This window comes from Crocodylus siamensis, chromosome 8, assembly GCF_052110815.1.
Source record: "Crocodylus siamensis isolate JL-2025a chromosome 8, ASM5211081v1, whole genome shotgun sequence".
NCBI lineage: Eukaryota > Metazoa > Chordata > Crocodylia > Crocodylidae > Crocodylus > Crocodylus siamensis.
Window position 1 is genome coordinate 42,718,229 of NC_143402.1, and position 25,226 is coordinate 42,743,454.

At 46.8% G+C, this 25,226-nt stretch overlaps 1 pseudogene; it reads right to left on the bottom strand.

The window, feature by feature from the left end:
* Positions 1 to 18,589: 18,589 nt before the first annotated feature.
* Positions 18,590 to 19,485, bottom strand: LOC149858346 (uncharacterized; annotated as a pseudogene).
* Between the last annotated feature and the right edge of the window lie 5,741 nt (positions 19,486 to 25,226).

A 25,226-nucleotide genomic window follows, 5' to 3' on the forward strand; every position in this document is an offset into this window, starting at 1 on the left:
CACACTATTGTTCAGAAATCTGACTGCTTCTGGCTACCTCACAATTACAAATCAAACACCGTGACAGATGTGTGCAACTCTGCCCCTGCTGTGGATCCATCTGCATAACACGTCAGTTATTCCAGCGTAGGTAGCCCAAAACTATACAACACACTTAAGAATCTATAGGATTTTTTTTGCAGCCACAAAGATGTTGTTTGTGAAATGGGAGGATTCATGCTGTCCCTATTTCTGATCATTTCTCCTTGGAATTTCATTAAGCCCTGGAAATTCAGTTGTTTTTCTTTTAAAATGTAAGCTCGCTCACCTGACAGGTTTTTCTAAGCTCCGGTGACTCTTAATTAAAGGAGTTATTTTCAGTTCACAAGCAGCTTTCCTAAAAGGTTGACAAGGAGAGGGGATTGTGTCAGGGAAAGGCTCTGTCATGTTCCAAAGTTCTTCTAGCTTAGTGTGTCCTCTTAAATAAAGCAGAATTTGGGGTTGAAAATGTCACAGGTGATGTTTGGCAAATATTTACAACAATAATGTTATTCTTTGCATGTTCTTTGTTAATGAGAGAAGAAACTGGCCAAATGCATTTAAGTGCAATAATTTACTCTGCTGCTGGATAGTACCTGTGTCTGATGGAACTGTCCGACAGCGCTTTAAATTAGTCTTCACTGGCCAAATTGCTGCACACATGTAGACTGTGATGTTTTACTGCACAGTAAATTAGTCCACTGGCCAAACAGTTGTTTAAGTCTGCTGAAAACCACTAACACGCTATAGCCCTTTGATTTTTTATTAACCATTTTAAATGAAACACAGGCATCAGTAGACCCTACACACCTGATTTTCAAAGGTGGAAGTACCAGGCAATTTCCCACTGAGGTAATTTTGGAGTTATGAGTGGTCCACATACCTCTGAAAATTAGAAACAACTTTAGAACTAGTCTTTAGTTCTATGTAGCATTGTTAAAAGTAGTGCTATTTTGCCCAAGTATGCTGTGAGGCTAGTAAGTTTTCTCACTCACATTACAAATGGGAAACTGAGGCAGAAAAACTCAATGATTTGCCCAGAGTCAATAACACAGCCAGGATTAGAACATATGAACTCCTACCTCCTACATTTGTGCTTATTTCTCAGTGTACAACATGGTCAGAATCAGTGCTTTTTTAAACCTTGAAGCCCTCTGTCTGTTTTTGTTCCTGCTACTCCCACCCCTACCCAAATATAAGAACCTAACAGATTAATTCCCAGAAAGAAATCTCCTCTAATTTTTCAACCCTGAGCAATTTACTCAAATTTTGATCAGTTCATTTTGTGCTGACTTCATTAGTATCTTCCTCATCTCCATTTTCTAATGCAAAGGCATGCACTTCTTGTTCCTCATTACTACACACAGAATAGCAGCTTCAAAGTCTTAAATGGAAGATGGACATTTTGTACCACCTGATATTAATCCCTGGCATTTCAGAGTCTGATCAGAATTTCATTTGGCTCCTGTGATGAGTAACCAGAGGCCCTATACAGATGCCCCAAAACAGACACTTCTGGTTTCTCTTTTACTTGCACAATTCCTGATCGTATTTTTAAAGCATCAGTTTCAGCATCATGCTCTTCATTAATGCCGTCAAGTGCTTTATTGTTCATCTTTATCACAGAGGAATAGTGGATGACAAGCTAAACTCTTTATAGTGTTTGATGACTCCCTGTCTCTCAGCCACAAACAGCACATCATCCTCTTGAATGCACTGTGCACTCTCATCTCAGCACATAAGCAGCAATTGCAGTGCTTCTCAAAGAGCTGCTTCAGTACGGCACTTAGAAATCAGTTGCTCTTAACAGAAGGAAAATGAATAGATGGGCTTCATGTAAAATCCCTTTCTAGTAATTTCCACCTCCAATGACAGTTTTGCTCTACCTAAGTCCTGGGGATTGACATTTGGCAGGGGTTTGCATGGGTGCCAGGGATATGTTGTTTGCCATATCCAAGAAAGACTTCCCCTACTCTTAATTACTAGCTTCTAAGAATCTTAGTTTGCGCATGCTTAGTAGAAACTTGTTTGTATTTGGCAGCTATAGTCTAGTGTTAATCAGCTCTTAACAGTTTCTGTGCTAGGGCTGGAGACTGTAAGGTAAAAAGCTCCTAACTTCTAATGAGTTCAAGCTGGGGAATCCCTCTCTCTTTCTGGAGAGCAGCAGCCAATTAAAGAACTGGCCTTGAGTCTAAAAAGGTTGAGAACCACTGGTCTAACCATTTCTCAAACTGTGGGAACAGCCCTCACAAAGTAACTGAGGAAGTTCAGAAATCACATAACAAACCACAAAAAAAAATACAATTTTGTTTTAGGAAAAACAATCTCATGATTTTGGGTCAGTCTCAGGCAATCTGCATGGAAGGTTGCAGGGGGTAGAAACAGGCTATAATGGGCCAGGGTGGGGCAGAAAGCGGCTGTAGGAAGCATATGACCAGAGACTGGCTGCTGAGATGTATGGTAGGGGACAGGTTCAGGAGTGAGCATAGGTAGGTTCGTAGACTGTTAGGCCAGAAAAGGCCACTGTGATCATCTAGTCTGACCACCTGTATTCCATTGGGCACACAAATCCCCAGAGAAATTTTCTGTTTGATCTAGAGCAGCTGTTTTAGGAAAAAGCATAAAGTCTTGATTAAAAATTGCTAGTCATAGATGAGCCACTATGCCCTTTGATAAGTTATTTTAATTTATGAGTTAATTACCTTCACTGATAACTATGGGTGCTTCATTTCAACCATAAGTTTGTCTGCCTCTCACTTAGAGCCCTTGTGCCTTTGTTTGCTACCCTGAAGAACCCTGTATTATCAAATTTCTGTCCTGATGTACACATACAGATTGTCATCTAGACTGCCATTTAACCTTCTTCTTGATAACCTAAATAGATGAAATCTTGGAGTTTCTCACTGTAGAACCTGATTTTCAGGTGAAGGTGAGAACAGGAAAAGAAGGATCTGTAGTCCCTAGAGCAGTGGTTTTCAACCCAAGACCCACAGGCACTGGGGGTCTGCAGACTATGTCTCAAGAGTCTAAAAAAGATAATGATGATCAAAACTACGTGGATACCCACACTTAAAATTCAAAGGAGTCCATGCATGCATCTATTCAGAATTTCTGAAGGGCACCTCCATTCCAAATTTTTTTGTCCACAAATGAAAAAAGCTTGAAAACCACTGTCCTAGACTATATTTCCCTTCAGGAACCTGAAATATTGCCCAGAAATCGTTGTCTCGCTGTGTTGTTGCCATCAGTCAGTAGCTTTGAAATACACAAAGTAGGTGTTGCCTACCCTTCCAGTGGCTGGTCCACAAGGAGGATTAACAGACTACTGTCGCCAACTAGTGCTAAGGAGTAACTGCTGCAACTCACTTAACTCAAGAGGTAGAAGTCTGGGGTCTATGGAGTCCTTCTGGTGAGGATGTGACAGAATGTCTTTTTTTGCAGGGAGGTTTTCTTGGTTTTTTGTAACCTAAATTACACATAAAAATATAGGTTCAAGGAACTATTCTAGCAACTGGGGTATGAAGAGTTTGATCCATGGGCAACACTGAGGATCTGTAACCAAGAAACAACCTAACTCAGGAGCCATTGGTCAAAAGCCAAGTTTAGAAGCTGGGTCAGGAACCAGGAGACAAGCCAGAGTCTTGTTGGTAATTCAGGAACTGGAAGATAGAGCCAAAAGACTCAAGAGCCAAAAGACAAAACAGGGTCTGATGCCAAAGAATCAAAGATACTGAAAGGAATCAGGACAGAAGCCCTGTAAGAACTAAACCAGCCTGAGGTATAGAACAGGGCAGGAGATGGGAGGCAGGAGATGTAAACAGCTTCAAGTGTTGGGCATCTAATAGTTTCCTTGGCTGTTTCCTTGTATCAGGAACTTTTTGTGAATTTTGTGAACCAATCAGTTTGTGGGGTGGTGTCAATCACTCCAATTGTGGCTTAAATTAGCCCTTGATGTGGCTAATATATAGGCCTTTTACAACACCCGCCAAGGATGTCTTTGAATGTATCTGGGATCCATGTCATGGGCCTGGTGAAAGGTATGGGCCAAGGCTGAGATATATACATTCCTATGAGTTTCTATGATTTTTCTGCAAAGCTATGCCCTTACCAATCAACCAGGTAATAATTGGTTCCTTTCTAGCTTAGAGTCCAGCATCCTCTGATCTAGAGATTCACTGTGTCCCTACACTGTTATTATGAAACAGCTTTTAGAGCTCACTTGTTATTTTGACCTAATTCGGTATGTAGAATTAATGGTGCTTGGGCAATAAACCAGGGGTATATACAGTGAAGGAGGCTCTTGTCTGTCGGAACCCCAGGTAACTGAAAGCTGGAAGGTGAGGAGTGAATCCAACAGGGGACTGAAGAAAGAGAAGGAGTGGACTCATGGTTTAGGCAACTGAACACTGTCCTGAAGAATTGGATTATATCTCTGCCTCTGCCACAGAGTTCCCTTCTGATGCTGAATGAGTCTCTTGACCCAGACTTTTTAAAAATGGTTGCTCATTCTGTGTTCTTCATTTGTGGGATGTTCAACTTGAGACACTGACAGTCTGATCTGCAAAGCGCTGAGCATTCAAAGCTGAAACTGCAATCAGCAGGAACTGTGCTTTGCATATATGAAACATGTTATGCCAAGTACTCTGAAAAATCAATTTGAGGCACCTCAAGTTGAGGACCCATAATTAATGGACACTTTCAACTATTTTGTCTGGAACCGCTCTGTCTGTCTTAATTCCCCAGCTGCAAAATAGGGATAAAACCATCTCACCACAGAGGTGTGTTTTGAAGATAAACTGGTTACTGTGTGTGAAGCATGCAGATAATATGGTAACAAACTTCATGGAAAAGTAAACGATTAATTTAATAATTCTATATACTCTGCAGGGTTTGGCTGGTATGTGGTGAATAAGGTCTTGGACCACATATTAGATGATGAGTATAAAAAGAAATATTGAATAGAAATCATTTGAATGACATCTGTCCATCCAGTACACTGAATGAGGCAGGGGTCCAGTGTTAGAAAGAATCATGTAATTAATTATTGTAGCATATTAGTATTAGCATCTACAGATGCACTTTACTGCACAGTAGACTAATTTACGGTGCAGTAAAGCATTACAGTCTACATATATGCAGCAATTTGGCTGGTGTAGACTAATTTACAGCACAGTCAGATAGTCCAATCAGACACAGGTATTATTTAACAGCAGAGTAAATTACTGAGCTTAAATATACATGTAGATGGTGATGTCAGGATTCATTTACTGTGGCTCAGATTGCACCAGAGTTTATTTATTCACATTAATTGCACATGTATACATGCCCTGTCAGTGACAATGTGAGCCCAACATATGGCTCACATTGCTTCTAAGTCTCTTTAGCATTGCTCATGGACACAGAGGTGTACAATTAGCTGTGTACATCTGAAGTCAAGCAGAAGGTAGGCAGGGTAAAACTTTTGGGCTTCTTTACACATGCTCTAGGATGGAGCAGGGGGAGGCTTTAATTAGAGCAACTTTTGTAGGAAGCAACCTACTTCAGCAGTTCCTAAGAATGGATACACACACAAGAAATTTAAAAAGTTAAAACTGAGTCTGTCAAGAAAAGGGAAGCATGAAGTTGCCTGCACAACACACTTGCTCATAAATGTTGCTCAGGAATTACCACAGAATGGGGGGTGGGGATCTTGGCTGTATCAGAATGCATACACACAGAGAATTGAAGTAAAAGTGCTCGGTAACTTTAATTGGGACAGTTCCTAAATTTTAGAGTGCTTGACTTTGAAACATTAATGATATTTTTTTGATAACTTAATATTCCCACTGAGCTAGTGTCTAGAAACAAGGACTATACTCGCTGAGTAATATTCCCAATGAGTTAGTGTCTACAGCACGTAGCCCAGTGAGTCCTTCATCCATAACTGGGGCTCTGTGCTAATGCAGATAAATAATATTAAACAGCCAGGAGAGCCCCAGCATGCTGGGCCATGTACAAATACATTGCAATTGATAGTCCCTGCCCCAAAGAGCTCATAATCCAGAAGACAAGACGTAACTGAGGGATGAGACAAACAAGCATGTTAGGAGAGAGAGGGTAACAAATGCAACAGGATGTGCATCATGCTTAGCCAGTTTGAGGCTGTCCCTAGTATTCATGCAAGAAACCAATTAGCTTTCTTTTCTGGTTATTTAGTAGGCCAGTCACTTAAGGATGCACAACTCTCTTGGTCAAAATAGAACAGAAAGCACTTACCTTGTAACTGACATTAGCTCCATTAGTCCTCTCTGCACTGCTAGGCTCTAGCTTATGCCATGAAGAAAGCCTAAAGCTTTCTTTCCTCCATTTGTATTTTATCAATTTACTTCACATCGGATCTAACTGGTGTTTGGTCACTGCTAGCCTGGGCTGACTTTGTACCCGACTGCAAAAGGCTGCTTAGCCCATATTCAGTCCTGTGAACTCGGCACTCTTTCATCTGAGGAGCTTTTATTTTGATTGCACAGACCAGGGGCAATCAGTGTAGGAGGAAATTAAACAAAAGGAAGCTATTGACTTGCTCTTCATGTAAATACTGCAGAATCTGACATTACGCCTTGAGAAGTGTTGTTTCGTGAGGCGCAATTCAGTACAGAAAAAATAATACCATCAGTGTCTTGGACTTCAGTGTTGCTAGGGAAATTAATCTGTTCATGAGCAGGTGAAGAAGTTGTAGCAAAGAGTCCAGATATGTGATAAGTCCTCAAGTGAGACCTCTTGATAGGTAGAAGATAAATTTAATCTACACAAGGTGCTTTGCTGAGGTTTCTCTCTTCTTCCCCTGAAGCACACATCCTAAGATGTGTACAGCAAAACCCAATTCTCGAACAGGCTGAGTAGATTTCAGATCAGACAGGCTGCTCTCTGTGTATGTCATGAGAGCAGACTATTGCTTTTGGGCTGGATTCTCCAGAGCCCTTCACCTTGGGCAGTAATTTATCCTGTACAAAGCTGGTGCAAGTCACTAACACTCGTATTTGGGAGTGTTTTATCTTCTTTCTTTTTTCGCTGCAGACTACAGTAAATTTCAAAGTGCAGGGCCATGGAAAGTTAGGACTGAGACCTTCCATACAGACGCTCCACTGGAGTATTTGGGTATGTTTTCACACACGGGGACATGCATGCCCCTCCTGTGTCTGCTTTTCACTACTAGAGTACTGGGACTGGTTCTATGTGATACCTTCTTGAGTAACCTAGGGAAGGAGTAAAGGGCATGTTTCTGACATAAACTAAATAAGAACATAACATTACAAACACCGGTGAGGACAGAGAAGTCAAAAAGACTGTCACAGTGAGCCTGGGCCCAGAAAGGGAAAGAGTACTGGCTTTACTTGTGACTTCTCAGGTGTCTTCTTGCTGAAATAGCCCAGGTGGTTGTAAAAGCCAGTAAGTGGCTCAACTGAAGTGGGCAGCTACAGGAAGTACCTGGTGGCTGTATTGAGGTGATTTTTGGAGGAGTACCTGATACAGTGGGAATGTGTAGGAAAAATATAGATGAGCTGTGTAGAAGACCCTGGATCAGGAGAAGAGAAATAGGATCAAATCCTGTTCCTGGGACTGCTCATCCATTTTATATTAGATAGTCATAAGAAACTGAAATAATCCTAAAAGCAGAAGCGTGAACCCAGGACTTCTTTCTTTCAGATGAATGCCCAAACCACTGTACTACAGAATTAAGTTCCCTCTTGTTTCTCCACCTGGCCCCATGACTTTTGTACTCTTGATAGCACATCAACTCAGCTTCAGCGGGAGTGTCACTCTTACAGATTATTCTGTAGCCTAGTATTTAGAGCACTCTGCTGTGATGAGGGAAATTTGGGTTTGAGTTCCCACAGGCTGAGGAGTGCCTAGAGCCTAAGTCTCCCAGGGTGCCTATACATATGGGGTGGGGAGTGTTTTAATTAGAGTGGTTCCTGGACAGCTGCTCTAATTAAAACAGCTCACTATCATGTGTACTAAGCCCCTGCACATTTCAAAATGGCCACAAGACACTTTATCTAAAGCTCACTTGATGAGGTTTAAATAAAGTGCCTCCATGACCATTTTGAAATGTGCAGGCGCTTAATATACACGATGCTGGGGCAACACTGGATCATTCTAATTAGAATGTGTACAAGCTCATCTATAGGCACCTCCACTTCCTCAGTAAGTGTTTTAAAAGGCTGTAAAGGGATGCTGTTGCTACTGGTGCTCTTCAGTAAAAGTGGCTATGGATGCTGTGCTTGGTGCTAAACTCAGTGCTGCCAGGTAGCTGCATACTGTGGGTACCTAACAGTTTGGGATTTAGATGTGCCTCCCCAGTTGCAGTCGGAATTGCAGTGTGGATTAGGTGGGAGTTAAGTGCCTCATTGCTTGAACAGGGCCACTTCTTAGCATGCACAGAAGCCTCTATCTAGGTACATGGGACACTTTTCCAATAAAAATGGAGGCATCACATGAATTTAGGCGTCTAAGGAATTTTGTAGCCACTAGAGTAGGATCAGTCAGTATCAGTTTTTGTGACCACATTCCTCCTAAGGCCCACTTATTTATGTAAATTTGGACCTAGCCCATAGCTTATGTTGCAGTGTTTTATTGAGACTGTAGGTGTGGTATCAGTCTTGTCTGGACTAGGAGATAGGCTAGTAGCCTTCAAGAAATGAGATTTGGCACTCTGATACCATAGCTGTGAGCCTGAAATAACCAAGGTAGGTTAGATTTAGAGAGAAACATAGCAGAAATAACAACAACAACAAATAACAAAATGAGATTCAATGTGAAAAAATGAAACCAGTACATCTTGATAAATAATTTGATGTGCAGCTATGGAATGAGAGGGAGAAGCCAGGCAGGCAGTGATGTTGAAAGAAATGTAGGCATAAAAGTAGAGTTTGCAATACAAGTTGGCAGCAAAATGTTGAATGCTGTTTTGGCCTGTGTTCACCCACAATCATGTAAACATGCAAGGTGGTAATCCTTTCTTCCCTAATAGCTGGGGTAACTGTATCTAGAATAGCCTTTCACCTTGTTACCACAAAGTGAATAACAAACTGAAGGGAGTTCAAAGAGAAACAAAATCAGCAGAGCTGGAGACATTGCTGTAGCAGGAATATTTTAGGCAAAAAATTAAATTAATGCAACTTGGCTTAGTGGTGACTCAGAACTTGTTTATGTCAGGGCTTATGTAGTAGAAGGCTTTCTTCATATACCTTCAGGGCTGTAACCATTCCTGATTTAGACACAACTAAGGCCTTCATTTTGGAGCTATGCTACATGGGACCCATCCACTTCTCTGGGATTCTGTGTGGGTGCAATGGTCCAGAGAGATGGGCAAGGTGGTCAGAGGGCCAGAGGAATTTAGGAAACCTCTCTCCCATGTGCCGGATATGGCCCTGCATTAGGGATGGGCAAGGTGGTAGGATCAGAGCATCTGGAAATATAAAGTGAGCAGACTTCAAGGACAGGTGATACTGCAAGTCAGTAGAATAAGAAAGAAGAATGTGAGATTTTAAAGAGACTAAGAATTTTATCAAGAAAACCTCTTGAGAATGAGATGTATTTGATTGGTACCATCTCCCTGGAAGAATGTGATAGGTCTCACAGAGGTCAACACCCATGGTTCCGGGCTCCAGGAATCCATGGTTCTGGCCTCTACCCAGATGGAGCCCTGGATCTGGGCTGTGGTACCTGCCTCGCATGGTTGCCATAAACTGGAAATGGGAGCAAGGTCACCCCACCTCTGGTGTATGCTTGTTAGTGAGGTCCCTGGAGTCCCAGGTGACTAAGCTCTAGGCCCAGGTAGGCAGACTTAGTGCAATCAGGGCCCATGAGCAGGAGATTGATGACTACTACAGTCAGGCTCTTCTTCTGAAGAATGAAGAGGGGAGAGCATGGATGTTTGACTGCTTGAAGATGTACAACAGGAAGATCAGCCATGAGCCGCACCTGGGGGATGCTTGGAAGATGGCTGTCTCGGGTCCCAAGACATGCAGTATCAGGGACACTCCTCCCTTTGAACTGAGCAACAGGTTCACATCACCAACAGAGACTTCAGCAGAAGCTCGGCTCTGGATGAGGGGAGGCAGCTAGCTGCCGCCAATAGGGAATGCAAAGAGGGGAATGGGGGGGGGGTGCACATGTTCTCCCGGAGAGCACTGGTGCCCTCCCCCCCCCCCAGAAGTGAGCACTCTGGCTGGTAGAGGGGGCACAGACAGCACTCGTGCCCCCCCGAAATTGGCTCCATTTCCAGGACACCAGTGGAGGAAGCACCATTGCCACAATCAGCCACTGGGGAACTCCCTCACCCATCATGACCCATTGGTGCCCCCCCAGACTTGGGAGGCATGTCACCCATGCTGCCACTCCTAAGAAGAGACAGGGTGGCAAGGTGGGAGACTGCCTCCTGAGAGGGACAGGGTGAGAAATCTGCTGCCTTGATTCCCTGGCCCGTGAGGTCTGCTGCCTCCCAGGGCCTGTATCTGGGACATGGCAGAGAGGATTCCTAAACTCATCCAGCCCTCCAACCACTACCCCATGTTCCTCATCCATGTGGGCACAAATGACATGGCTTGTAGCAATCCTGGCCAGGTCATGAGTGACAACAGGGCTCTGGGGGCTGGGCTTAGAGGGTTGGGGGGCACAGGTTGTTTTCTCCTTGATCCTTCTGGTTATGAGTCATTAGCACAGGAGGGAGAGACATATTGTAGAAATCAACAGAAGACTTTAGCGTTGATGCCATCATGAAGGCTTTGGCTTCTTCTATCACAGTCCGCACTTCAGATAAAGAGGCAGTGGTTTGTTGGGAAGGGACAGCCTCCACCTCACTCTAATGGGAAAGAAGCTCTTCTCAGCTAGACTGGCTGACCTGTTTGACAGGGCTTTAAACTAAGATCACCAGAGGATGGGTGGACAATCACTACTGGAAACCCTGGAAGTGACAACCACACAAATCAGGAGGTCAGATAACACAAAGGAACTCACCCCTACCCCAACCCAAGGAGGGGACTCTTCTAAGAGGACAGGGAAGCCCAGGGCTTCTGATGGCAGGCTTAAATGCCTGTACACAAATGCCAGGAACATGGGGAACAAACAGGAGGAACTGGACTTTCTGCTAAGCATAAATGGGTATGATCTTATGGGGATAACAGAAACTTGGCGGGACTCCACCTATGATTGGAACAAAGGTATGGATGTCTATACTTTGTACAAGAGGGATCATATTGCAAGGAAAGGTGGGGGTGTAGCTCTCTATGTGAAGGAGCAGTACACTTCCCTACAAGCAGAGATTGGCACACAAGGAGGGTGACTTGAGACCCTCTGGGTTAAAATATGGGGAGAACACAAGTGACCATCGCAAGTGACCTGAGGATTGAAGGGAAACTTGGTGACAGTGATCACGACTTGATCACTTACCCTATCCATTAGAAAGCTGGCAAATCAGTCAGCAATGCAGAAATCCTCGACTTTAGGAATGCTGGCTTTCACAAGCTTAGGATGTTGGTTGTTGAGGCCCTGAGAGACCATTCTTTGACAGTGAGGGGAGTCCACAATGAGTGGTTGATCCTTAAGGGCATTATCCTAAAAACAAGGGAAATCCATTCCGGCCTGTAGATAAGGTAGCAAAAAGGCTGGGGGACTCCCTTGTCTCAATAGGGAACTTATGGACCTCCTGAATCTGAAAAGAGAAGCTTATAAGGGATGGTAGTTGGGAACTACTTCTGAGGAGGATTATGCAGCACTGGCCTGCACCTGAGGGAGCAGACTAGAAAAGCCAAGGCTGAAACCAAACTCAAACTGGCTACAGGAATCAAGGACAATAAGAAGTCCTTCTTTAAATACGTGGGAAGTCAGAAAAAAAAATAAAGGCAACATTGGACCCTTGTTGAACCAAATGGGGTAACTGAAAACCAACACCCAGGAAAAAGCTAATCTCCTCAACAATTACTGTGCATCGGTTTTCCACCAGCCCAAGGGGATCATCCTGCCTGACAGAACCCAGAACTACCAGGGTAAGGATGATTATATACCTATAATTGGTGAAGATCTTGTGAGGGAACAGTTTGAGAGGCTGGACATCCACAAATCGGCTGGCCCAGATGGAATGCACCTAAGAGTGCTAAAAAAGTTGGCTGACATCATAGCACATCAATGGCAAGGATATTTGAGAGCTTGTGGCACTTGGGAGAGGTTCCAGAAAATTGGAAGAGGGCCAATTTGGTACCTATCTTCCAGAAATGAAGGAAAGAGGATCCAGGGAACTACAGGTCAATCAATTTGACCTCGTTCCCTGGAAAGATCTTGGAAAAAATTATCAAAGAAACCATCAACAACAGGCTTATAGAAGGCAACGTTCTAAGAGCTGGCCAACATGGCTTTGCTGTGGGTAGGTCTTGCCTGACCAATCTCATTTTCTTCTATGACCAGGTGACACATCACCTGGTCATGTTATATACTTGGATTTCAAAAAAGCCTTTGACTTGGTTTCCCATGATGTCCTTATGGTAAAATTGGGGAACTGCAACCTTACAGTCTGATGGCTGTGCAACTGGCTCTGTGGTCAGACCCAGAGACTGACAGTCAACGAAACTGAGTCAACATGGAGTATTGTGACCAGTGGTGTCCCCCAGGGCTCAATACTCAGAGCACTACTCTTTAATAAATTCATAAATTATCTGGATTCAGGTGTCAGCAGCAGACTGGCTAAGTTCACAGATGACACCAAATTATGGGGAAGTACAGTCACTCCAGAGGATATGCTAGCAATTGAGGCTGACCTGGACAGGCTTGCAAGGTAGGTAGATCAAAACCTGATGACATTCACCACAGAAAAATACAAGGTGCTGGACCTCAGGGGGAAAAAATCCACATCATACTTATAGGTTCAGCAGTGCTACACTCACTAGCACCGCAACCAAAAAAGACTTGGGGGTCATGATTGACCACAAGATGAACATAAGCTACCAATGCGATGTCGCAGCTAGCAAAGCAAATAAAACTCCCTCGCATCTACCAATGCATCTCAAGCCAGACTCAAGAAGTCACCCACCCACTTTACTTGTCTTTGTTGAGGCCACAGCTAGAGCATCCATTTCTGGGCTCCACACTTTAGAAAGTACATAGAGAAGCTTGAGAGAGTCCAAAGGAGAGCCACATGCATGAAGAGAGGTCAAGAGAATAGGCCTTATGAGGAGAAGTTGAGAGGCATGATACTCTTCATCCCGGAGGAACGAAAGCTCAGAGGGGACTTGGTGGCAGCCTGTAAGTATAAGAGGTGTGCATCAGGAACTGGAAGAATGTCTGTTCACCAGGGCACCAGGGCTTGTCAGGGAAAGACAAGGTCTAACAATCACAAACTGCTGGAAGACCATTTTAGTTTAGCCATAAGGAAGAACTTAACTTCTTTACCATTTGTATCTCCAGAGTCTGAAATAGACTGGTCCCAAAAGTGGTGCAAGCATTTACTCTGGATACCTTTAAGAAATGCTTATCTTGTTGGGGTGATCTGACCGCAGCTGACTTCCTGCCCCTTGGGCTGGGGGCTGGACCCGATGATCTTGCGAGGTCCCTTCCAGCCCTAATGTCTATGAAATCTATGAAGCACATTTAAATTGCACTAACTAATCTTCAGGAAAGACGCATTCCAGGACAATGTCCAAGGTATAATTATTTTATGACATAGAAATTTATATTTCAAGCTATACAACTATGGGTTCTTCAGTTCTCTAATAGTGTGTGCGCTGGGGATGGTGACATCCTCACCATATTTCATGACTTTATCAAGAGAGCCACAGGTGTAGGGCTACTGAAATTCTGTCCATTTCAGGTCTCTCTGAGTTCAGCCTCTCAGGTCTCAGATTTCAGACCATTACTACTTGAGGGGAAAAATCACATAGTTCTCCCATTCTTAGGTTGGGCTCTGGATTACAGCTCCCTGTGGATGGATCCCTGCTTGCCCAGAATCTGCCTTTGGAGTCTGTTACCACTGAGGTGAGGAGTGACCAGACAACTGCCTTATACAAACTATGGTTTAAATTTTAAGACTAGGACTAATACATGACAAAGGGGGAAAGAATTGTAAATAAATGAATTATATATACATATCTACCTTACCAAAAGCCTTACCATTCCAGCTAGGGAGACTTAGCATTTTTATACATTCCAGCAAGTGCCGGACAAACTCTGACCTCCCCAACAATAATTGCCGGACTTCTTTGCAGACAGCCTTCTTAAAAAGCTATGCATTTTTGAATAACAGGTTCAGATTACTTGCACCCAAGACTTTTAAAAGATCCTGCCATGGAGCTCTCCAAAATGTTACTGTTACTTTTCAGCAAGTACTGGAACATCAGGAAACGTCCAGAAGACTGGAAGAAAGCTAATATTGTGGCACTATTTAGAAGTGGTAAATGAGGTGATCCTGGTAATTGTAGTCCTGTCAGCCCATCACCAGTCCTGGGTAAAATATGGGAATGGGTGCTAGATGACTCAATTAATAAAAAATTAAAGGAAAGTAACATAATGAACAATAATTAATGGGTTATGGCAGATGATCTTGTCACGTTAAAGAGATTTTTTTATGAATGACCAGATTTGGTTGATAATCATGTTGCTGTAATATAGTTCTTGAAGGCATTTGACTTGGTACAGCACATCATTAATAAACTAGAATGATACATAAATGTCATGGCACACATTAAATTGATTAAAAACTGACTAACTGATAAGCTTCAAAAGATAATTATAAATATGAAATTATCACTGAGTGAGCATGTTTCCTCTGAGGTCCCACAGAGATTAGCTTGGCCTCATGCTATTCAATTGGTTTATTAATGACCTGGAAGAAAACAAAATCATTACCAATAGTTTGTAAGTGACACAAAATTTGAGGGAGTGTCAAAATGAAGAGGGAAGATCACTAATAGAGAATGACCAAAATCTCTTGGACATAAGCAATGCATGTATTGTTTTAAGAACCAAGTGTAAAATCACAATCTGGGAACAAAGTATGAGGACTGCAACTATAGGATATCTCCATCTGGACTCTACATTGGAAGCTGTAACTCTGCAAAGGACTCAGGGTCATGGTGGATAATCAATATCCTGTATGATGCCCTATCCACAAGAAGGCAAATGTAATCCAGAGATGGATACATAAGGGGACCCTGAGTAAGTGTTGGACAGTGGGAAGCCTGTACCTGTCTGTATTTGACACCGTTGTAATCCCTTTTAAAATAATGCAAATCACACTTTAGTTACCCACATGGGGTACTGACAGTGGATAGCAGATTCTCTTCAGTTTAACAGGCAAGCATATATAACGGAGCCAGAGGCCAGAAGTTGAAGATAAATAGAAATAAGATACATTATTTAACAATGGTGGTAATTGACAGATAGGGCTGTGCAAAATTTCACTGCCCATTTTGTTTTGACACTGTCTGAAGCCATTTTGACCTCGAAACAGCAAAGACAAAATGGAACAGGCAGGCTTAAAACAGGGTCAAAGCAAAACAAGACAGGTCAAAACGTTTCGAAAAATTCGAAACATTTCAAGTTTCGACTGTGAAGCTGGGCTTACCTTCAGTGGCTTGGCTTCTCTGCAGGGAAAGAGAAAGTAAAGTAAGGGGAGGGAGGAGGAAGAAAGGGATAAGGTGAGGGAGAAGGAGTGCTCTCATTATTGAGATGTGTAGCTGGCCAGCAACCATCACCCTTCCAACCCCAGTACTCTGGGGGAGGGACAGAAAAACTGCATAAAAAAGGCAGCATTTTTTGAAGTGCCCCTGATTTCTGCCTTGGGTGGCTTACTGAGCTGTCTGTTCTAGCAGCTCGCCATCAGACCACTACAGCCAGCAGTACTGATTTTCTAAAGGATTCCCTGCTTGCTACCCTAGCAAGAGGGATTTCAGAATACCTTTTTCTTGTAGGTGCTTTTATTTTATTATTATATTCATTGACTTATTCTTTTGAATGTCATACTTATATTGGATAAGGTTACTATAGCATTTACTCTGTATAGGAATTTGCTATACATATGTGTTTTTATACATTCATTCTTTGCACCATACCAATGCTATTGAATTTATATACACAGACAGATACATTTCTATCACGTTCATAAATCTCTTCACTGCACCCGACCTACAGTTTTGCGTTGGCATGCACCAGGTACCTCTGCAATTTTACCTGTGCTGTTACATCCCCTTTTCCCCACCTTCCCCACCCCAGCCTGTCTCTCACCCCCTGGCTTTCACTGACTGGCTTTCTTGCCTGCATTGTGTGCCAAGCCAGCCTCTGGCTTCTTTACTATTCCTTCCATCCAGGACCAGGAGACACACCAACTGCAGGTACTTCCTCAGTCTCACAAAGAGTTTTTCAACCTGAAAGCTTCTTAAGATATATTTCTCTATTCCGGTTTTTTTTCCCCCATAATAAACATAAAAACACAAGGTAAGCCAGTAACAAGTAACATATATCCAACACAACATCTTTACTTCTTGCTATCAATTCCTTTATAATAAGAAAGGCTCTGTGACAGTCCTGTTTGGTTACCTTATATGCTGCTGGTGTTGCTGGCACTATTGCTGTTGAGCCAGATAAATTATTTTCACCTGCTGTCGTTTACAGTGGTGGACTGGAAGGAGGCTGTAGGGGAGGAGGAGAACTCACTGGGGCACATGTTGTGCAGAGGCCCCAGCACCAGAAAGGGTGCACCTGAACACACACACTCACACACAGTGAGGGTGCACCTAACAAACATGCACTAGGTGTTCCTACTGAGAGGAAAGAAGGGCCTGACAGTTTGGCTGTCTTAGATGCTTCTGGTGCTATTGGTGTTGAGTCACCTACGTTATTTTCACCTGCCATTGTTTACAGTGGTAGACTGGACAGAAGCTGTAGGGGAGGAGGAGCCCTCACTAGGGCACACTGCTCTGTTGTGCAGAGGCCCCAGAACAGGGAAGGGCACACTTGAACACCTAGTGTCACCTACCCATGTCACAAGTTTTGCCTGTCAGCAGCCAGAGATGCAGGGCCCCAGAACCCAGAGTCCTCCTGTACCCATCTTGTTGAGAGCTGGCAGGCTTCATGGCCGCAGCAGGGGCTAGCAGGCCTGCAACTTTCATTGTGCTGTGCCTTAACACAACCATTGTCAGCCATGTCACAAGTTTTGCTTGTCTGCAGTTTGAGGTGCATTTTCCCCAAACCCCCTATACCCATTTCCTTTAATCTTGGCAGGCTTCGCTGCCTCCACAGGGGCTAACATGCCTGCAGTTTTGACCCCACTGTGGCTTAACACATACATACGACACAAGTTTTGCTCTCAAGATTTTGGGGTGCCTGCTACCAACCACAGTGGAAACATGAGATATCCCCAGTGGTGAGGTAGACCTGATAACACTGCCCATCAAACAAGAAGGACATGGACTTGGGCAAACCCCGACCCCTCCCTGTTGAGAAGCATAAACAGCTGCCTTTTAAAAGGACAGGCCATGCCGGAGCTCCGGGAACTTGCTGCCAAGCAGCAGTCTATGGACTGGCCCTGTAACCATGTCATAAGGATGCAGGCAGTTAGTGAGGTTGTCATCTGAGAAAAATGGAGGCAAGTTCAAAGCTACCGCATAAATGGCTGATGTGTCTAGGGGCACTGAAAGGCAAAAAAACACCCCCAAAAGATGCACCTGCTACCACAACCTCATGGACTAAAGCAGGGGAGCTGAGGAAGATAACAGGGACTGAACTCACCCAAGCAACATAAAGGACAAATTTTCAGCCTATGCATGCCCCCACAACAGCAGCATACTCCTCCACTCCAATGGAGGGAGGGTCATGAAGCCAGACACAAAAGTTCCAGTCCAGAGGGGCTGAAGCCCTAGCAGTGAACCACTGGGAGCTGCCTACAGCCATTCCAGCAGAAAAAAGGGTTAACCCTGCAAGGAGCCAGAGGGGTGGGGGATGGGCATCCCTTTAGGGGCAGGGAACAAAGAAGCTGCAAACAAACAAATAAACCCTAGGGGAGAGGAGGAAGCTAAGCAATGTAGCAGGGAAGGGAAGGGAAAACAGTAAGCAGCAGAAATCTTCAGGGTGAGGGAGGGAAAACAAAAAACAACCTGAGGAAGGGGGAGAGAAGGGGAAGAGGGTGAATGCAGGAGAAAGGGCTGAAAGAAGGTGGGGGGGAAGGCAGGAAACAATAATGAAGATTTGGGGAGTGCAGTGGGAAAGAATGAGGCTGTCCAGGGGAGGGAAAACAAATCAAGAGTATGAGAAAAGCTCACAAAACAGGGAGAAACTCTCTGAGCAAACACTCCTATCAACAGACATTTTGAAAGAAAGAGAGAAAGAAAGACTTTTGACTTTTTATAAAATGTTTATTAGGGGGGAAATGGGTGACAAGACAAAAAAAGACAGCCCACACAGGGGCCCAAGTGCAGAAGACAGAGCCTGGGGTTAACCTTCAAGGTCTGCCTGCACAGTCTAAAACAAAAACATCCAGTACCACATTACCATATGAATCCACTAGGGCCCTTGCCGGTACCCCAGGAGGAGGGGGGCAGGGGCAGTGTCACAGTGCAAGGACCAAACAACCACCTTCAATACTACAGAGCACCCCCTGAATGGCCCAACGTGCCTGGAAGGCAGGCACCATCTGCTGGAGGACCACATGCTCAAACTCCAGCAACAGGCACACCCAAGCCAAAAACTGGAAGAGATGCAGGGTGTGTCATCTGAGTTGACCTCAGTGAGCCAGTTCCTGCGGCTCTTGAGGGTGGCCATCTTAGCCCAGATGAGTAAGAAATTGGTCAGGTAGATGACACCTACATCAGCTGCCCAGGACAGGATGGAGAACAAGTAGGTAGCCTCCAAGAAGTACAGATCTAGTGCCTCAAGCAAAGCACTGAGGGCAGTAAACAGTGGTTACAGCCATGGGCATCCTCTTCTAATCTCCCCAGACAAAAGGGGCAGGCTGCCAACACAGCTAGGTCCATATGGTAGACAAGAGTGCCAGTGGCCAGTATCCCATGTAACAACTGCCACTGGCAGTCACCGGGTTTTTTTAGAAATGTGGAGGGCTTGTAAAGCATGTGCCGGGAGGGCAACCAGTGTGATCTGGTATCGTCACATGCCTCCACCACATTGTGTCAAGACAAGTGCCAAGGACATAGGCATGGTGGACTTGAATCACCCACAGATAAAGGGCCTTCTAGGAAAGTGCATCATGGCGGATCCCGGTACTGCTGTCAGGAGGCACAGGAAGAGCCATTAAGTTGCTGCGCCCACCACCCAGGTCCTGTCCACAACTGGGACAATGGAAAACAATTCAAAGAGTTCTCCTGGGACTTTCCCAGCAGGGGGGGCTCTCCATGCTCAGAGGTGGTCTTCCAGGGCATCTGCCACAACTGCTGGGAGTATGGCCTGCATGTCCACAAAGGAAGTGGGCAGTACAGTGGACCGAGCCATGCCCAAGTGGGCAGCCAGTCTGACTGGGCCACATGAAGGAGGTGTCCCAGCTAGACAGTATGTGGCCAGACAAGGGAGTCAACAAGGCTGCTAGAAGCAAGGCTTGGCAGCCCACTCTGTAGGGCTGGGTTATGGACCAGGCTGCATAAACCACAGGTGCCTGGCCTGGGGCAGGAGGCAGAAGAGAGCCTGCCAGGACCACACCTGGCTTCAGTAGAAGGGTGGGAGGATACCCAAGTCCAAGAGAATGGGATCCAGAAGGAAAAGCTCCCAGTCAAAACTGAGGCCCCTTACCTGGCGCAAAAAACAAACAAACAAACAAAAAAAACAAAAAACACATGAGCTAGCTGCCACCAGGGGAAGGGGTCCTCACAGCAGAGAAGCTTTCAGAGGGCCTGCAGGTGGAAGGCAGCCACCCTGCCCACTGGGTCAATTAAGCCCTGGTCCCTCTCAGCTACTGGCAAATAAAGAATGGCTTGTCCCACAGGGGTCCAATATAGCACACTGATGCCACAACATTGTGGCTGCCAGGCTATTGACATTAAGGATCCTCCCGTAGTAGGAGAGGATGGGCAGATACCAGTGCCATTGCTGCAGGGGTACCTTCATCTCAGCACCAAGGTCCTCCCAGCTCCGTGCCAAGAAGACCGACACCCTGAGAAAAACTCCCAGGGCTTTGAGACCTTCCCAATGCCAGGTAAGACTTTTAGGCAAATCCAGGGGGAGGGGGCTGACCCAAAGACTGAAAAGGAGTGTGTCATTCTTGGTGCAGTTTGCATGAGCCACAGAGGTGTGCTTATTAAGGGTGTTGACAGTTGATACACTCATAGGCATGTTGACAGTTGACAGGTGTCACCTTGGGTGCAAATAAGAACAGTTATATAGTCCACTGAAGTGGAACACCTTTGGGGGGTGCTCACCAATTGGGGGCTTTCACAGGTTCTGAGGGGAGCCTGCTATGGAGGAGCAGCAAGGGAAACCTCCCCCCAGGAACTTAAGGGGAAGGTGGGTGGCATGGCACTGTTGGTGCCTGCCACTTTAAGAGTGGAGCCAAGCAGCCAGCAGGTGACTGACTGTGGCAGCCATTTTAGATCTCTATACACACATGCATACTGGGCTCCCAGCCCTCTGGTTCCCGCCCCCCCCAGGGGCTCATCTCTGGCTGCCTTTGTAAATAGAGCAGTTCACTGCTGGCAGGACAGGCAGTAACAGTGCCTGGCTGCATGCAATGTCATGAAGGTAAGGGCGGAGCTATAGGGGATGGGTTGGAGGCTCTTGGTCCTGGGTATAACCTAAAACTGCACCCTTCTGGGAGTGGATGGCCTGGTGAGGCTCCCAGTGGTGCGGGAGCCTCCTGGAAATACCAGGCCAGTTACCACTCCGGTAAGAGGCAGGTAGGGGTGCCTTAACCCCAGCCCTCACCTTCAGGTGGGTAGTGCAATATCAGTGGTTGTTTGGGGCCAGGCATGGCTGCAGCCACTTGAACCCTGTGGGGTGTAGGACCCTGAGGAAAGGTAGTTGGGGGCCAGGTATGGCTACAGTCACCTGAACCCAGAGAGGGAAGCCCCATGGCCCCAGTAAGGGGAGGGTGTGGAGCCCCAGTGAGGGGAGCAAAGATGAGGAGCCCCAGTTAAGGGATGGCCCCAATGAGGGGAGGCCAAGAGATGTTTTTGGACACTTGAGGCTGCATTTTGGGCCAGAGACTGAGTAAAGGGGCTCAGTCCAAGAGATAGGGGCAAGTCCTGACCCTGGTAAACCCTCCGCTGCTGGGAGGCCGAGTGTGGGTTGAAAGTAAGAGCTATAGTAGAGCACTATGACCTGCTGCTCCGGGGGGGAGTGAGAGTCCCTGTGAGACCCTGGAGCACCAGTCATGGTGTGGGTTAAGAACGAGTGGGGGCCAGGCACTGCTGTGGCCACCTGAGCCCTGTGGGGTACAAGACCCCAAGGAGAGGTAGTTGGGGCCAGGCATGGCTATGGCCACCAGAGACCCACAGGGGAGGGAAGCCCCATAGCCCTAGTGAGGGGATGGCCTCAGTGAGGGGGGCAGTGCAAGATGTGGAGCCCTAGTGAGGGGGCAGAGACAAGCCCTTGTGAGGGGAAAAACCAGAGGGGTGGGAGCCCGGTATGTATGTATGTATGTATAGAGTTGCCCCAGAAGGGGTTGGCCAAGCTTAGGTAACTAACTGGCTGGCAACTACCCCTGTGAGGGTCGTGGGAGAGACACAGAAGACAATGCATCTGCCACCCAAGGTATGAGCTACCTAAAGCCTATTGCCTAAGAGGCCCGCTCCAAGAGGGAGCAAGGCAGTACAAGTTGTCAGGGCATGAAAGAGACCTTGTGAGGGGGCAGAGCGCGAGAGGCCCTAGTGAGATAAGGGTGGTGTGGCAAAGTGGCCACACCACCTAGCCACAGTGCTAGGTTCCCCACTTGCCTTTAGGCATACCACCCACCTGACTTATCTGCCATGTTTTGTTCTTAATTAAGGCAGAAGGCTGCCCATTCATGCCCCGATGTCAGGGGGCACTCTCTGGCTCTGTACCTTCCCTATACCAGACCCCATGCCTCGCAGATGGCATCCACTGATGTTAATCTCACCAGTCCCACACTGGGCCCCAGAATCATCCAGTTTGGACTCCTCTAAAATCCCTCCATTCCAGCAGTGTACCCTGCCTTCATTTGGGCTGCCTAGCTCCCTGAAATTATTTCCCCTCTTGGGCATGGTTCCCTCCAAGACCTTTGGCCACACAGGCCCTGGCCTCACCTCCAAGGCCAGTCAGAACCACAGGCCTTCAGCTCTGGGCATCCTTCATTGTGGGCCCCCTGGCACTTCTGACCGTTCTGGTCCAGGCCCCAGCATTGACCAGTTGAGGGTATTCTACATCAGGCCTCTGAGCCTCTAGCCCCACTTTCGCTCCTGGGATCTGCCTCCTGGCCCTACTAGCGGATGACCCACCCAGTTTTGGGAACTGGGGTGACTCACACCACAACTGGTGATCCAGGTCTCACAAGGACTCTCACTTCCCCCCCGCCCCCCAAGCAGCATGTCATTGCTCTCTCTATATAAAAATATTGGGCTCTCAGCCCTCTGATTTCTACCCCTCTTCACTCAGGTTCCTCATCTCCACCCCCTCACTGGGGCTCCATACCACCCCCTGCACTCAGGGCTACTCATTTCTGCCCCCCCCCCTCACTTAGGGGCATAGGGCTTCTGTCCCTGGTGGGCTCAGGTGGCCATAGCCATGTTTGGCCCCCAACTAGTTTTCCACAGGGTCTTGCATCCCACAGGGCTCAGGTGGCTGCAGCCGTGCCTGGTCCTCCACTACCTCCATTGTTAAGCAAACCCACCCAAAGGTGAGGACTAGGATTAAGGTGCCCCTTCTCACCTTTCACCAGGGTGGTAACTGGCCTGGCATTTCCTGGGGGGCTCCCATGCCACTGAGAGTCCCACCAGGCTACCCACTCTTGGCAGGGTGCAATTTTAGGTCATGCCCAGGACCAGGAGCCTCCTTACCATCCCCTACAGCTCCTCCCTTACCTCCAGGTTGCTCCGTGAAGCTTTACAGCCAAGCAATATTCCTGCCTAGCCCACCAGCACGGAACTGATCTGTTTATATAGGCAGGCAGGGATCTAAAATGGCTGCTGCAATCAGGCACCTGCTGGCTGCTTGGCTTTGGTCTTAACATACCTTAATGTACCTTCCCTCTTTAAAATGGTACCTGGGGGAGTTTTCCCCTGCTGCTTCTCCAAAGCAGGCTCCCCTTGGAGCCTTTGAGAGCCCCCAAGTGGCAAGCATCCCCAAAGGTGCTCCGCCACAGGTGATATGAATGTGTGTGTCTGAGGCCTGGCAATGAGGCCTAAGTTTGGTCTGGCTGTCGGCCAGGAGCATTTTGTCATCTGGATGCCATCTGCGAGGCTTGGGCTGCGGTGTAGGGGAGGAACAGAGCCACAGATAGCGCCTCCTGGCCTCAGGGCAAGAATGGGCAGCCTTGCATCTTAATTAACATAATTAACAGCAAGACATGACAGGTGAGACAGGTGGGTGGCACGCCCAAAGGCAGGTGGGGAAACTAGCACTGTGGCTATTTGGAGACTCCCAGTTTGCTACATCCACATATGCCATCAGCCTGACTGACAGGCAGTCTATGAAGCCAAAGGCAGATTGAAGGGCCAAGCTGATCAGGTGCTGCAGAAGTGCATGGAGTACAGGGTCAATGGGCAAGGTGTAGAGCATTCCCAATAGAGGGCAGCCCTGGTGGATGCCCCTGCAGGTTGGGAATGAGGCACAGGGTGTGCTGTTCACCTTCAGGTTAAAAATGTCCCATACAGGACTCAGAGGGCAGAGGTGAAGATAGGCCCAAAGCCAAAGGCTTCTAGGGTCTGAAATGGGTAGTCATGGCCAACCCAGTTAAAGGCTTTCTCCTGGTCCAAGGAGACAAGCCTGATGATGAGACCGAAGAGGTCTGCAGCCATCAACAGGTCTCAAAGCAGAAATAGATTGTCCTGGATGGCCCTGCCTGGCACACAGTAGCTCTGCTCGGGGCCAATGATCGAAGTCCTTATGGTGCGCAGCTGGTTGGCCAAACCTTTGGCTATGATCTTGTAATCAGCACACAGGAGGGACACTGACTGCCAGTTCTTGATGCAGCCAAGGTCCCCTTTCTTAGGCAGCAATGTGAGAACTGCTCAGTGAGAGCTGACTGGCATGGTATGCTCTGTGAGACCAGTAATGATGTGTAGGAGGTGCACGGGGGTGCCCCTGAGAGTGCTGGTGCACCCTCTGACTGGCCATGCTTGCTACTTAGGTGATGGGCAGGGGGCAGGCCAGAGTGCTGGTGCCCCCCCTGTGAGTGCTGGCTAATCGCTGCAGCCATTCCCAGAAGCAGCTGCAGCCACTCCTGGAAGTGGCAACAGTGATTGCCCATAGTGATTGGCTGTCGTGGGATTCGCTCCAGGGGTCCCTTTGGGCAGCTGCAGGGGGAACACCCCCCAGTCAGTGGGATTGGCGCCCCAGTCAGTGGGACTGGTCATGTGGGGGACACATGCCCCCCCGACTAAGGTAGCACCAGTCACCCATGTGTGAGACTCTCGCAAAATATAGTTTTATAGTTTCATAGTTTCTAGGGTCAGAAGGGACCTGAGTAGATCATCTAGTCTGACCCCCCGCCATGGCAGGAAAGAGTACTGGGGTCAAACGACCCCAGCAAGGTGTTCATCTAACCTCCTCTTAAAGACCTCCTTCAAGAGTAAATTGGATGCTTATCTTGCTGGGATCCTATGTCCCTAGCTGACTTCCTGCCCTTTGGGCAGGGGGCTGGACTCGATGATCTCCCGAGGTCCCTTCCAGCCCTGATGTCTATGAAATCTATGAAACCTCCAGGGTAGGAGCCAGTATCACTTCTCTTGGAAGTTGGTTCCAGATCCTAGCCGCCCTGACAGTGAAGTAGCGCCTCCTGATATCTAGCCTAAATCTACCCTCTGCCAGCTTGTGACCGTTATTCCTGGTCACTCCTGGCAGTGCTCAGGGGAACAGGGACTTCCCCAGTGCCTGCTGATCCCCCCTGACTAGTTTGTAACAGGCCACTAGATCCCCCCTTAGCCTTCTCTTGTGGAGGCTGAATAGGTTCAGGTCCCGTAGCCTCTCCTCATAGGGCCTGCCCTGCTGCCCCCTGATCATGTGAGTGGCCCTCCTCTGGACCCTCTCCATGTTGTCCACATCCCTCATGAAGTGTGGTGTCCAGA